This window comes from Stenella coeruleoalba (genome assembly GCF_951394435.1).
Source record: "Stenella coeruleoalba genome assembly, chromosome: 11".
Classification (NCBI taxonomy): Eukaryota; Metazoa; Chordata; class Mammalia; order Artiodactyla; family Delphinidae; genus Stenella; species Stenella coeruleoalba.
Genome location: NC_137157.1, coordinates 30,299,514 through 30,315,748, shown reverse-complemented (window position 1 = coordinate 30,315,748; position 16,235 = coordinate 30,299,514). Strand labels below are relative to the sequence as shown.

Below are 16,235 nucleotides of genomic sequence, written 5' to 3'. Positions count from 1 at the left end.
TTTCTAAAAAATTTTTCCATATCTTCTTGAGTTATTTTTGACAAAGTTAAATTAATACAAAAATTTATTCTCTTATTTTTTTATTTTTTTTGCGGTACGCGGGCCTCTCACTGTTGTGGCCTCTCCCATTGCAGAGCTCAGGCTCTGGACGCGCAGGCTCAGTGGCCATGGCTCACGGGCCCAGCCGCCCCGCGGCATGTGGGATCTTCCTGGACTGGGGCACGAACCCGTGTCCCCTGCCTCGGCAGGTGGACTCTCAGCCACTGCGCCACCAGAGAAGCCCTATTCTCTTATTATTTTATAAAGAGATGACTCCTAAAACATTACATATTTTTGGTACAAAAACCATGCAAATTTGCTCTGAGTAGTACATCTGAACTTATGATGGCCTTTGGCCTACAGAAGACAAAATGCCTAACCTATTCTTGGATCTCTTATTATGCAGTAGACAGGACAATGTTAGTATAAAACACATTGTTAAAACTGGACAGAAACAGTCAGAATAAACAGTTGTAAACCTTCAATGAAGTGAAGAAGTAACAATTTCTACCAAGGGATTGCTCCGTTTGGGGCCAAATAGTTTTGTTAGGGAGAAAAAGTTCACTAGATGGGAGGTTGCTTGAATTCACAACCATATATATCTTTTCCTTCTGAAAGAAAGAGGCATTTGTTTCCCGACATTATCAGAAAAATTGTTCATTTTTATTCTTCATCTGTCACTCAAAGTTGTCGCTACATTTAGTGGCTATTTATTCTGCACATCATTCCTACCTCTAATAGTGGTGTTAGCCTGTCTGGTATTCATATGCCAGTAACACATTTCTTTTTATTTCAAACACAACTTCTGGGAAGTAACTTCCTCCTTTTGTTATAAATCTCAAACGAGTCACTGCAAGAAGTTCCAGTCTGCTCACCCTCCTTTCTGTTCCTCATTTTCAATCAGAATAGGAACGAGTGACACTTTTGTTGATTAGCGGGGCCTTGTTTTAAATTGTTCCTTGAGTTGAAGTGTTTGATTCAAACTGATCTCTCCATGCATTTCCACTGAGCCTTCTTTGGGACAAATGACACAAATTCAAATTTGAATGGTGGAGGGTAAAGGCGCAAATTGATCTCTAATCTTCATATCATAAATATTTAAATAAACCTAGCTCAATAGTAAACATTAAGAAATGGTGATATCAGTTTTTATTACTCATTTCTTTCATATTGCTTGAGAGCTCAGAAGCTCACACCCCTAGGATGGATATAGGCTGAACAACAAACTGGAAATTCCATCTAATGCATAATTTAAAAGCATTTGTTTTGCAAAACAAAACCAACAAAACCAAAAAACCAAATCCAAACAAAACAAAAAGCTGAGTACTGGAATCCTTTCTTTACCATTAATATACTGCATGATTATAAATAAGTTAATTAACCTCTCCATTCCAGTCATTTCTTTGGCAATGAAGTGAAACCCAAAGTTACCGCATAGAACAAAAATACTTAAGATTGTTCTTGAAAGGTTTTTATTAAGATTTTCTCATCTAAGTGTTTACTATAATAATTTATTTACCAAGAAAATGTTAACCAATATCTAACAAAGATAAAGTCTTAACACAAAATTATTTGAAGAACCATGATAATATCCTGAAAAGTATTACCTAAATGAGCTTAAAAGTGAAAAATGCCAGATGGCTTTAGAATTTCCATTTCCAAAACGGAATTTTAGTGTTTGATCTTGCTTCTTCAGAGGACAAGTGTTTCATCATGTATTACTGTAGCAATTATTTTCTACCTTAGGGTTTAGTGAAACTAGTTAGCACAGTCACTAGGTCTGTCCTTAGAAAGAAAGAATCTCCCAAAGAAGAATTTACTCCTTCTCATGTACATAGTGGTTGCATTGTGTGACACTGCAAAGAGCGCTGGAATACGGGTTAGGAGATTTAGGATCCAGTCCTGCTTCTGTCATTAAAAAGTCCCCAGACCACTTTGGGTCTCAGTTTCTTCACGTGTAAAATGAAAAGTTTGGGTCAGATAATGCCTAAGGTCTCTTCCAATCCAAATATTTTATTTAAGAATTTGGAAACTGATTTATATTGCATACAAAAGTAGAAAAGTTAATAAAAGTAATTTTAAAAAGTTGAGATGGTAACTTTGAACGTAAATGTGAAACAAGCTGTGTCACAGTGTATTTAGCTAAAATGACTGATATGCAAATGGTGGTATTCTCAATCTAAGAAATAAAATCTATATTCTCTGCACTGGACAATAAGCTGCCAAAACAACAAACAAACGAACAAACCCAGGCAATGCTGACAACCCGACCGCAGAATAACTTACTTTCTGAACCAGGGTTTCTCAACCTCAGAGCTACTGACATTTTGAGATGGGTATTTCCTTGCAGCGGGGGGCCTCCTGCGCAATGTAGGATGTTTGGTAGCCTTCCTAGCCTCTATCCACTAGATGCCAGTAACATCCCTGACCCCCAAGTCGTGATAACCAAAAAGGTCTCCAGATATTTGTCCCTAGCTGAGAATCACTGCTATAAAGTGAACCAGCCTTCTCTGGCTTCCTGTCTTGAGCTGTGCCCAAGGTACCAGCGTTGTCAGGATATCTTAACACCTTTTAAATATATATATATATATATATATATATTTCTATGAACCAAAGCACCAAAAACAAGAATTATTATTAGTATGCGAGTTATAATACATGGATGCTTACTTGTGCCAGGCACCAAATAATCTTATTTCCTTAAGCCAGTATCCATTCAGTTAACTCTTCTAGTCTATGCAAAATAGAATCTTTATCCCCAAAGACCTTGCTTTATGGCTAGAGAGACACACAGCCCATGAATATAAAATGGGCTTCAGACCGTTTAAAAAGTAGGGCACTGATGAAGTGAGTATGACTGAAGAGGTTGCTGAGTGAAGGTCTGATAAGAGTGGACAGGAAGAGGGGTGGCAGAGAGGAGTGAAATGGCCCTTACAGGGAGTACTGCGGGGCAGAGGCAGGAGACAAGCCAAGCGTGAGGAACGGCAGGCCAGGGGCCCCAGGAGCAGTGAGAACTCTGAATTAGAAAGAAAGGCAATGAAGGCTGTGGGAGGAGTTTGTGGAGTCCTGAGGTCCAGCCCAAGGGCTTGGCTTCAATTTCAGCTGTAAGTGACAAGAAAGCTGATCTTGAGAAGGGCAGTGAAGTGAAAGGAGCTTTCTGATGGAAGCAACACCTTTCATTCCTACTACAGGGGCTTTGAAAGAAATTGAAAGACTATTCAAAAATGCCAATTTACTTCCCAGGATGGCAGTCCAAGGATGATTTTGCAGTTTTTTCTTTCCACTCCCACTTCAAAAGGTGATCAGTATGGAAATCTAGAGTCTAGCAAGCCTCACATACAACCATTTTCAGGGCAGCTAAATGATTCTGTGACCAAGATTGTGCAGTAGCTATATCTTCATTGTAGGATATTGGAAAGTGCCATCCTCCTTCCCAAATAAATGCCAAAGACAGCAATGCCAGAGCAAGAAACCATGCAGGATACTGACCAGAGGATGAATGTTGCGGTCATATGGGTTTGGTCTTCAGTCCTGAATCCATCACGTACTATTTGTGATCTTCAATTTTCTCTTCTGTTAAATGGAAATAAGAGGTGTATTGAAAGCAATCATGGTATGTTGAAAATATTGGGATAAATAATTATATAATACATACTTTATAATATAAAGCGCTTAGCAGAATCTCTGGTGGTTAGTTAGGAATCAATAATATACATTATTGTATATACATTATATTACAATAAGCTACATTATTATTCATTTTAAAATGTAAATACTTCTCTTCAAGAGTTTTACAAATGTACCAGAATCCCCTTGAGGCTGCCTTTCGCATGTAAATATGTTTTGTGAATCCACAAAATGAGAAATTTTTAAGTAAGATAAATGGTATGAGGAAGGAAGGCTTCAACTACATCTGGAAAATAGAAAGTGCTCAAGAGGACTTTTCGTTTTAACTAAAAGGTTGGTGAAAGAATGAGCAGATCAGGTTCAGAGTTCCTGAGAAGGATTATGGAGAGAGGAGAGGCTGAGGCAAAGCTGACGCACTGCGTGTGGCCCCATGGGTGCACGCGGGTCTGTGCAGTCCTGCCCAGGGCAAGAGGCATCTCTTAGAGGGAGTGTTCCTGAATTCAGGTTCAGCTGCTCATTGCTTGAAAGCCAATACTCTAGAGACAAGTGTTGGTAGGAAAGGAAAGGTTGCTTTATTCAGGAGGCCAGCAATCTGGGGAGAAGGTGGACTCGTGTCCAAGAGCCAACTCCCAACTGCCGATCAGGAGGCAAAAGATTTTAAAGGAGAGTTTCAGGGGTGTACAGGTGGAACGAGGGGGCTACGTGCAGAACGGCACAGTCAGCTCCTACAATCATCTTGAAATTGGTCATGTGGTGGTCTGATAAGTATCATCTTGATTGTTTTAAGTACAGTTAACCTTTAGTTCTAGGGTTGGTTTGTTCCCCTTTCTTTGAGGCCAGTTCTTGGAATTGTGCAAGATGGAGCAGCTTATGTCATGGCTATAGTCTGGTCATCACTTCTTCTATGTGGTGGAGGTTTCAGTATCTGTAAAACAGCTCAAAAGATATGACTCAGAATATTATCTCTAGCCCTTGAGGAGGAACTAAAAGTCCTTGACTTTGTTTAATGGCTAAACTACTATTATTTTTTTCTTGCTTGACTATTTTCCTTCATTTCTGCATTTTCTCACTTCTCTGATTAAATTTATTCCTTGGCTAAAGTTTTTCTACAGACAAGAGGCAGGCAGAGGACATGGGGTCTGTCCTGGGAAGGGCCCAGGGGGCACTGCTCCATTACAGGAGGTTTTAGTGCTTTTGGATGTCCCTGGGTGTTCTGTTCTCTTCATATTGTTTCTTGTATCCCCTTCTTTCTCAACTCCAAAGAAAATAGGGTTTTGAGCAGCTCAAACACATCCTGCCACTCTCAACCCTGGGAAGGAATGGAAAGGGGCATCTGTCTTTGTCTGAAATGAGTTGGGGACATATAGGACAGAAAGGATGTCTCTTGCACGAGCGAGGAGGTGGCCTTGCATAGGGTAGTTTCAACCAGAAACCAAAGGATCCTATGAAGAATATAGCTTAAGCCAAAGCTATTAATCAAAAGGGGGTCTGGCCTGCTGTGAAACTGGAGAATAGGAGGTAAGGCAGATAAAAGAGAAAGACTCAGTCCCAAAGCCAGATAAGTTACTGGGCCTCAGGGAGTTGAATGAGGTGCTAGTTTACCAAACCCAATGCATTCATCTTAATCTCTTGGTTCTGTGTCCAGGATGTCAATCTGTGGATCTTGATTTTTCAGGAGGAGTAAACAATGTCCTTCCATTTGAGGCTGGTCTCATTTCGGTTTAAGACACTCTGTCTCTGAAGCAGTGACCTCTGGTCCTCCCAAGTATTGACTTACTTCTGCACTGGTGCCTTCTCCTGACCTGATCTCTCTGGGTTCTGATTCTTTGTCTGACTTCACCTCTCCAGTTCCTTCTATCTTTTGGTTTTTTATGTATCTCTGTCTCCAGGCTATCTGTTCAACGTGTTCTTATAATCTGGTTCCAACTTCTACCTTAGTTCATTTTCTGCTGTAGTTCTCCTGGCCCTGGTTTATAATCCTTCATTTCACAATCTACGGTTGCTCAAGTTTCAGTGTAACAAAGGAGGAGGGTCTATGGAACGTCAGAAGAGACTATTCAGTGCTGTACAAAAGAGGAACAAAGGATGACCCTCATGAACATTGAATTTGTTCCATGTGTCCTTACACTGTTAGAACTTAGTTGAGTCCATGAACTGATGGCATGTGCCTGTAGTGTGAGAGCTTGTGATGAGGGGAGGCACTGGAGAAGGAGATCATCAGGAAAGACTTGATGAGATGGAATTGGCGTGGTTTTGAATGGAAGAAATCTTCCCTTCTGTCCTTGCCCTCTCTGCCCACCCTCCTTGCACTCTTTGATGGTTATGCCAGAGTTCACTTGAGCTCAACCTGTGTATGAGATGAGCTCCTTATCTGTCTTATTAGCCAGATATCATTCTGCCATTTGATGTTTATTAAATATGTCATCTTCTTATGATACAGAACACTTTCCAGAGACCAATTGTGACCACAAAAGCTAGTTCAGGTCTCACATTCATCAGTGTTTCGGAAAGAACATAACCTTTTTTCACTGTTTAATTCCTGTCCATTCCTTGGTGTAAGTAAATGCTCTCTGACTTCCTTAAGATGTTTTTAACTTACTTAGAAGTACAATTGCATTGTTATATTATCTGATAGTATATAGAGATAACATAATTCCATGTTGGCTTTCTATTCTGAGCTGTTCCCCTTCATCTCTTTCTCTTCATTATCCAGTCTGTAAAGTTTATGTCATGTTGGTCAAAATGTTACTTTTAACTAAAACGCATCATTCTCATCATCTAAAGTTCTGCTAAAAGTGAAAAACTGGGAGCAGTATAAAGGAGTAATTTGTAAGTGGTGAAATTCAGAGTTATTGTGCAGGTACCTTATGTATAACAGGCAGCTGTGAAAAATCGTTAAAAAGCATGATTTCAGAAAGTGTTTAATAGCATGGAAAATGCTTATTACACAATCTAAGAAAAAAATGAGATGCAAAAACACATAAATTATATAATTTAAAATAGGTAAAAAACATAGATCACATATGAAGAAAAACATTGGAAGGAAAACACCAAATGTTACCAGAGTTTATATCTGGTATGAGTTTATGGCTGATTTTATGATTAAAAAAATTTATATGCTTTCCAAGTTTTTTAAAAAATTAATTAATTAATTAATTTTTGGCTGTGTTGGGTCTTCATTTCTGTGCGAGGGCTTTCTCTAGTTGCGGCAAGCGGGGGGCACTCTTCATCGCGGTGCGTGGGCCTCTCACTATCGCGGCCTCTCTTGTTGCGGAGCACGGGCTCCAGACGCGCAGGCTCAATAGCTGTGGCTCACGGGCCTAGTTGCTCCACGGCATGTGGGATCTTCCCAGACCAGGGCTCGAACTCGTGTCCCCTGCACTGGCAGGCAGATTCTCAACCACTGCGCCACCAGGGCAGCCCCTACGTTTTTTTTTAAAGTGTGCATTATATCATAAAAGAATAAACACGATAAAAATTTCCTTAATAATACCTTACTTATAATACCCTTTCAAGGGACAGCTTCTTGTTCTACAATCTTCCCAGAAACCTCCTCTCCTTTATATTAATTGCCTTTTGTATCTTATAAGTAGCCAAGCATTTATACGTACATCTGAACAACTCTCATCAGTAACATATTTAATGCTACCTCTTTGTGACTTGTGTAAATAGTTTTATTTTTTTGTAGTCATCAGAAGGGCGCTTTTTGTTTGTTTGTTTAATCTTGGTGTCTAAGAAGCAGAACTGCCAAGAAGGTGCAGGCTTTACCGTGAGTTAGCAGTCAGAAATCAAAGTAAAATGCAATGTGGAGAGAGAACGGTTGGTTGTGGGGTGTTCTATGCTAGGCACTTCCACGGTGACCTCATTTCCTCTTTAGACCCCACTCAAGAAGTAGGTGTCCACTCCTCCTCACATATGAAGAACCGGAGGCTCAGTGAAGCTCTAAGACTTACACAGGGCACACAGCTGGTAAGTGCTGCCTCTTCCAGGCCTGTTTTCTCAACTGGACTCTTCTACTTTACCCGGTCAAAAACACATCTATCTGGCAAGGTGTGTACACTGAGAGAGCAACAACATAACTGAAAATGTAAGTTTATGAATGCATGACAGCAAAGTGTGTGTATGTATATGTTTTAATGCTTCTCATTTCACATCACAGCAACTTATTTTGTGTATGTTGTATATAAGTTCCTTGTTGTCAGAGAACAAATGTTTTTATTCCTTTTTAACTTCCTACGGTTCAGTCCAGATTCTCGATGGGTGCTCTCACCTAGCCATTAAATCTTCGTCTTATATACTACTCATGGCACACTGCTATTCTGGATCCAGAGATGGTTTGGTGCATTTCATTATGTAAGGACTTTGTGCAGAAGGATAATAGCTAATGAAACAACAAAGACTTCCAGACAATCAAAACAATTTGTGTGGGAGCTATAGCTATGATCTCGTGCATACCTTCATAAACTTTAGAGAATTAAAACTGGCCAATTTTGTAGCTAATTTTTAGACAAGAATGGTAGAAAATGCAAATGTTATTAATGCTACTTATATAACTACTTTCTAGAAGAATAATAGTCTCTTAAATTAGTGATATTTTCTGAAGTGTTAAAAGGTAGTAATAACAATTGAGTTCCAAATATGTTGCTGAAATTAGAACATTTTGGTAAGGTCGGTAAGCAAAGTTGTAGTAATTAAATCACCAGTGACTAATGTATCTGATAGTTCTTAGATTCCAATACATGGCTGAATCAGAATATTGAAAAGATCAATAAGAAAGTGATAATAATTAAAATACCACCAACAAAACCAAAGCTACTTGGCTTTCTCTTCATGCATTTTTACTCATTTTATTTTGCAAAACTTTATATGTATCCTAGGATTAATTAATTGATTAGTTAACTAACTGAATATCTAATCACATCCTGGGTGTTCTGCCAGATATAACTCGAAGTACAAAAATAAGAAAAGACACAGTTCCTGGCATCAAGGATGTTAAAGTCGTTTGTTATTTGTATTTCAACAAGGACACAAAGAACAGTAAATGAAGATGGGGAGAGGAGAAGAGGCAATGTGGTCCAAGTAGAGAATGAGTCAATCTAAAGGGGTTTTATCAGTTCATCCAGAGGCAACAAATACTGCTGGCCAGATGACAGTGAAGGTGGTTTTCATAACATTTCACTGCAAGACGTGTAATGTTTATAAAGCCATGAACCATGTAGTTCTTTTCAGGGCAGTACTGTATGCAAAGGAACTCAGCTACCAAAAGTAATTTCAGAACATCTCAAATACTGCACTTCTGTTTCTCAAATACTAGGAAGGGTACAAATAGCTCTCGGAAAATTTCCTCTTTTCTCTTTCCCACAAGTTGCCGTCACACCCCATAGCTATTCGCACTCTTAGCTTCTTTTCTGAGCCATTTCCTCTGCCCCCAGTTTGGGCTGTTTTTATTTTTCTCTTCCCACCGTCTCTGGCTCTTCATCCTAATTGACTCTGTTACATCTTCCTCCTTTCCTACCACCTTGCAGGCACTGCTCTCTGTTCATTCTCTGACGATTCTCCATTACTAATGCCCAAAGCTTACTTTCTTTTGACATCTCTTCTCTTCTCAGAAGATAAACGAGAGGGGGAAGCAGCACAAAGCCAGAATCTTCTTTAGCAGCCTGGAAAGACTCTTAAATAAGTAGTTTTTGCACTCTTATAGAGGTTCAACATCTTTCCTAAAACCTACCATACCTGAGGTCCTGCACATTAGTCCTTTAATCTCTTGCCTATAGAATTGCTCTGTCAGAGTGCTGTTGCCTGTGTATTTTCATACCTCTGTTGCTGCACCTTTCATTGCAGCTGTGATTGACTCAGGAAACAGCCTTCAACTGTAGAAATGTAGGTCAGGATCATACATATGTAGGATGTCATTCATATGGAAGATAAAAGACAAGAATTTCTATTGTAAACTTCCTCTTTCCTTAATTCATTCTAGTATTTTCCAGTATTGTAGGTCTTGGTACTTTGATTTTTCCTGGTTTCACATGGAAAAAAGTGGAATCTTTCCTATTAATATTCATGGACATGTGATACAACCCATAAACTATCATTAAATAGATTATTTACCATAATATATTATTTTCCAAAATCGATCCAATAGTTATGACTATCAGAATGCATATTATAGGAATGAATTTGATAAAGTTTTCATGGGTTATGGGCTGAGGGATAAATTTTTGAGTAGTTAGAAGGCTCTACTACTGTGGTGGTGGACAGATTACTTGCATCTATATGTATATGTATTGTACACACACACAATTATTTTAATAATGACATGACATATAGAAAAATAATTGCACAAGTATTATAAAAAGTCTCATCCAAGTCCTTTTCCACTAAATTCCTCTCCAAACCAAAAATGCTAAAAGGCTGAAAACTGGTAGATGTGAGCTTTCCCCAGTTATTTACTTCCTCTCATACTTGCAGGAAGTGTTAATGAACTGAGGGCTTACACAAAATCCAGCACACGGTTGTCACTCAAATTTTTACTGAATGGAAAATGAAACCCCCCAAAATCAGAGCACAGAAGCATACAAGGTAGGAAGGAGCTGAGTGCATCCTGTTCATTTATATACTGAGTAACTGTTCCCTGCATAATCACAGAGTGGCTGAAGATGATTCATCTGAAAGACCTATTTAAGGAAGGAAGTGAAAGTCAGAGGCTAAAAAATGACCCATAATCAGGTGCTGACAGTTGTGTGTTGAAAGGTTCTATGTAAAGCCAAACTTTCCAACCACAAAAAGGGACCTGTTTTGTTCAACATTTTGGAGTGAAGAAATTAAGGGGAAAGCAGAGCTAAGATGAAAGGTCTAGAAATAGTTTTAACTTTCATGCTTGACACAGAGAAATAAATCTACTGAATAGATTAAACAAATAAATGTCCAATCATGCGTTTAATTTGAATTCCCATGAACATTTGTAGAATTTGTAAGAAGACTCCAAAGTTTATTTTTCATACAAGGTAGGCCATCTCATATGCCCAAAATTGAAAAGCCTTATGAAATTGTGTACAGATGACTTGACGATTCAGGGGCAGAATGTTCAGATTGTCTGTTGTTGATGTTCCCTGCAGCTCCCTTATAAGTTTACTCACTCATTCATTTATTCCTTTTTAAAAAATTCAACGGATAGTTAGTACTTCATGCTGGGCATTGTGCTAGGTTTTGGGGATACAAAAAATGTGTTTCCTTCTGTTAAGGAACTTACAGTCTGGTTTGTAAGACAAGAAAAGAGACTTTAATGGTACAGTGTTATGAGTGCTGTGACAAAAAATAAGCCCAGAATGCTAATTCAGACCGGGGGATTGAAGAAGCCTTCCAGGAAGTATTAATGCATGAGATGTGCTCTGAATAAAAACGAGTTTAACCAGATGAAGGCAAGGCACTAGAGCATGGGTGCTAAATGAATAGATTCTACAGATCCCAGGCTGTCTGGGATCAAGTCGTGGTTTTGCCAGAAACTATGCGTGACTCCAGGCAAATGTCTCTCCCTTTTCTCCATGAGTGGGGATAACAATAGTATCCACCATCTACTTACCCATCCCAGGGTTGTAAGGATGAATATGTAAGTTAGTACTTCCAAAGCACTCAGAACAGTGCCTGTCTCACTGAAGTATTATACGTGTGTGATGAATAAAGGGGTTGAGTGTCCTAAGTAGCAGGTAGAGCTGGTGCAGTGGCCTGAAAGGGTATGCATGCTGCATTTAGGAAAGAGTTAAGAATAGAGCGTAGAGTCCATACTGAAAAGGATTGAAAGATAAGGCCAGAGAAATATGAAGGGTCTGTTAAAGAATGTGGCTATTATCCTAGACATCATGAAGAACCATGAAAATATTTTAAGCAAAGGAGTAAGATTAGATTCGTGTTTTAAACAGGTCACTGGCAATGCTGTGGAGAGTAGATTATAGGGTGGGTGGCAATTCTGGCATTTGGGAGGCAAAAAAATATTTTCCCATGTTTCCTGATAGCAAGAATCATCTGGGTTGCTTTTTAAACATACATATTTCCAGGCTCCTTTCTGGGAGATTATGACGCAGAAGGTTTGGGGCATGTCTGGTAATCTGCAGTTTTAACAAGCATAAAAACATATGCTTCCTGTCTTCAGATGATTTTTGTCTTCAGAGCGATTTTGCAAACACTGAGTTGGGGGGTAGCTGTAGGCATCTAGATAAGGACTAATGAGGACCCAAACAAAAGTGGTAGAAACGTGGTTGGAAACAAGGGGGCTGATTTCAAAAGGAAGATGTAACAGGACTTAAGCAACTGATAGGATGGAGCCAAGGATAACATTCAGATTTTTGACTTGGGTGACTAGGCAGATTGTGGAAGAATCTGGAAGAAAAGTAGGTCTGGCAGTGAGATTAATGAGATCAGACTCGGACAGGTTGAGTTTGGAGTGTCAGTGGGGAGAAAGTCCAGTCAGAGGTTGCATATACATTCCTGAAGTAAGGAAAGAGATTTAGGCTCTGGAGACATAAAATTAGAAATCATCAGTGTACAGGTAGTAACCAAAGATTGGCAAACTCTAACATTTAATTGGTGGGTAGGGGAACATAATCCTTTTTTATTTGTTCTTGCATTCATTCACTCATTCAATAATTCATTCAACAAACCACTTAAAATGCTTATTTTGTGCTAGCACCATGCTACACACTTTTTCCATAAAGGAGACTGTGAAGAAATAGCTAAGAGGCCTATACGGAAAAGAATAGTGTTATCAAAGCCAAGGGAGAAGATTGTGTTAAATGATGCCAAGATGCCGAATGAGATGATAAGGGAAATGGGTTCCCTGGATTTAGCAAGAAACAAGAAGTTCACTGGTAATTTATGAGAGAATAGATTCTGCTGAGTGATGGGTAAGGAAATTGAACTTGAGGCATGGCTTAAGGCGTGAATGGGCAGTGAGGGAGTGTAGTTAATGAAGGAAGAAGAGAAGTAGATGAGCTAGACTGCAGAAACAAGGTTTCAAAATCTTCCCCTACCTGAGTGCATGTCCTTTTGCAGTGTTTCTTTGTAGTTACTCTCATCAAGAGGTGGAGTCTGTTTCTTCACCCTTTAATCTGAGCTTAGTCATGTGACTTGCTATGACCAATAAAACATTAGCAAATGTGACGTAAACAGAAGCTTGAAAAGTCCTTGAGCATTGGGGCTTGCCTCTCTTGCTGCTCTTGGGAATCCTGTGGCTGCCACCAGGTAAATATAAACCTGGAGTAATTTGCTGGAGACCTGTGGCCAGTCATCTTCATCACCCCACTGGCAGCCAGCATCAACTGACAGCCAGCACCGGCCACCAGACATTGAGCGAGACATTGAATCAGCCCTTAGCCAATCTACGCACTGACTTTAGCCCCAGAGTGAGCATAGCCAATCCTAGCAGAATGACCCAGCAAATACCAGCTTAAATCACTGATTCACAGAGAAGTGATACTGTTTAAGCCATTTAGTTTCAGGGATAGTTTCTTACACAGCAAAAACTAATGGATAGAACATAATATTGTCTGAGTGTCGAAGATTTCATATGTCTAAGTTAGCCCGGGGTTTGTATCTGAGCTGGACTGGAGGTCGGAAAAGCTCAGGTTGTTCTTAGTCTCTTTTCTCTTCTTAACGCATTGTCCCAGCCAGAAACAATAAAAGTAGTATATAGGAGGGACTTCCCTGGTGGAACAGTGGTTAAGAATCCGCCTGCCAATGCAGGGGACACGGGTTTGATCCCTAGTCCGGGAAGATTCTACATGCTGCGAAGCAACTAAGCCCGTGCACCAAAACTACTGAGCCTGCGCTCTAGAGCCCGTGAGCCACAACTACTGAAGCCAGCATGCCTAGAGCCTGGGCTCTGCAACAAGAGAAGCCACTGAAACAAGAGAAGCCACCGCAAGAGAAGCACGCGCACCGCAATGAAGAGCAGCCCCCGCTCGCCGCAACTAGAGAAAGCCGACACACAGCAACAAAGACCCAACGCAGCCAAAAACAAATAAATAAAATAGTAGTACATAGGCGTGGAATGGCTAGGTCACATAGTATTATTGATTGAAAAAAGGCAGACCCCCCCCCCGCAAAGTACATACTGTGTAATTCCATTTATATAAAATTCTAGAAAATACACACTCATCTATAATAACAGAAAGCAGATCAATGGTTGCCTGGGAATGAGATGAAGGAGGGAGGGATGGGTTAAAAAGGGTCACAAGGAAACCTTTAGGAATAATGGGTATATTCATTATATTGATTGTGGTGACAGATTTATGGGTGTATACTGTATACAAATGTCAAAACTCATAAAGTTGTACATTTTAAACATGTGCAGTTCAACGTACATCAATTGCACCTCAATAAAGCTGTTAAAGAGAAAAAGAGGAACAAACAAAACCTTCTAGCTGTGCTTCCTATTCATAAATGAGGTTGCAGAATAATGTCCTCCAAGGATGTTCCTGGCTTTATCTATGGACCTGGAGATGTGAGCTGTGGAACTGGGTAGGACTGTATATATTCTACCTTACATGGCAAAGGAGCTTTGCAGGTATAATCAAAGGTATGGACCGTGAAGTCAGGAGATTATCCTGGGTTAATGGCATGGGCACAATATAATCACGTGAGTCCTAAAAAGGGAAGAAACTTTCCTGATTGGGTCAGAGAGATGAGACAGAAGAGGAAGGAGGAGAGATTTGAAGAACTCAACTTGCCAATGCTGGCTTTGAAGGTGAGCGAGGGGGCCGTGAGCCAAGGAATGTGGCAGCTTCTAGAAGCTGGGAATGGGCCTCAGTTTACAGGAAGCAAGAAGACAAGACTTCAGTCCTTCTCCCATCACAAAGAACTAAATTCTGCAAATAACCCAAATGAGTAAGAAACAGATTCTCCCTTAAAATCTCCAGAAAGAAATGCAGCCTGCAGATACCTGGTTTGTAGTCCGGTAAGACCCATACTAGATTGCTGAACTACTAAACTATAAGACACTTAATTTGTGTTGTTTTATGCTACTATATTTGTGGTAATTTGTTACAGCAGTAATAAAAACTGAATGCACAAGGTTTTCACGGGCAGAAGGTTGAACTTATCGGCTAAAGTAGCTGTTTGAATGACCTGTATTTCCTAGCCATAAATCACAAATAATCAAGAGTTGATTGTATTTTTGCTTCCATTTGCTTCCATCTTACTAACTTTAGACTTATTCACCTTTTAAAATGCTGCTCTGGACACTAAGGTTTGCTGCCATAGGCTGGTTGTGGGAGCCTAGCTCTTCTGATCCCCTAGTCAGAACCATACCCAGATGACATTTTCCAACTATAGGTATATCTTCTCATTAAACACTGGTCTCATCAAACATCACTATTGTAAATTATGGTTTTTGTTTTTGTGTGCAGACTTTGAGAGGCAACAGACTCCAAGGGGAAATATTATAGGCTTTTCCAGACACCTACCTATTCTCTCTTCAGGGTTTAAAACCTGAAAACAGATTGCCTGGGTTTAAATACTGGCTCCACTCTACACCTTACGACTTGCTTAGCAGTTGGAGACAGCAGTGGTACACTGAAAGCGAGGCTGAAATGAGCCTATTCATGTAAAACACTTTTAACAATGCCTGGTATGTATAAGCACTCAGGGAGTGTTGGGTTGCTAATTATGATGATGATGATGATGATGATGACGACGACGATGTTTTTGCTGCTGATAGGAAAATTTCTATCTCAATAGTGAATTCGTATATCTCAATTTCATATGTCCTAGCAGAAGAGATCTCCATTTGCCTTTCTTGTGTGCTTGTCCTGCTAAGATGCACATCATTTCCTCTGTCTTTCTTGTCCTAAAATTTCCTGTTTCTTGTTTCTACTGAAGTAGAAGCAGGAAGAGAAAATCACATAGTGACATTTGCTGAGCATAGCAGAATTCTGTCCAATGACTTTTTTTTTTTCCCAATTAGAAGGGTGTGTTGCCAGGACAGAGGATTATTTACACTTTCCTTGTCTTTTCAGCCTTTTCCAAATGGCTTTGATGTCCATATTGAGACTTTCCTCATCAGCACATGATAACGAGCCAAAAGATTCCTGAAATTCTGTTGTCTCTAAAAACAAAACAGAACATTCTGACCAAACCATTTACAATTTTATTACACATCAGCTTTCCTGTGTGATATTTATTTGAGGAAAGGCCCTCTCTGACGTGAGGGGCTTGGTTTTAGATAATTAAATCAGACAGATTAAAATGACGATCTGAGTCAGGAGAAGAAAAAGATACACTATGTGATGGAAGCTATTTTTAATGAACTTGAGTACACAGAGGAGAAAACATATGGATGATATTGCTAATTTAGTACCGTGTGTGCTTCAGGCTTTATGTGCAGTTTTCTAGATGGGCAGCCAACTTTTTGGTCTTCATTTTTTAATGGAGATACTGCAAGAGATACTCCCTGACGTACGGAACAGTCAACTGAAAATCAAGTAGCAGGGTTAACGTAGGCAGTTGTTTTCACTGTGGTTACAAGATGACAGAGGCTTCCAAATTTGCACACATACATTGAAGTGGAAATGGGTGTC

General features: G+C 39.7%; 1 protein-coding gene across 4 annotated transcripts in view; it reads right to left on the bottom strand.

Moving 5' to 3' along the window:
• The window catches only part of ATP2B1 (ATPase plasma membrane Ca2+ transporting 1), a 592,658-nt gene that overhangs the window by 225,065 nt on the left and 351,358 nt on the right, over positions 1–16,235 (bottom strand). For all 4 annotated transcript variants that reach the window (XM_079938566.1, XM_079938562.1, XM_079938563.1 and 1 more), the window contains one exon: positions 3,529–3,612. The gene's annotated coding sequence lies outside the window, so the exon portion shown is untranslated. The remainder of the gene's footprint in view (positions 1–3,528; positions 3,613–16,235) is intronic.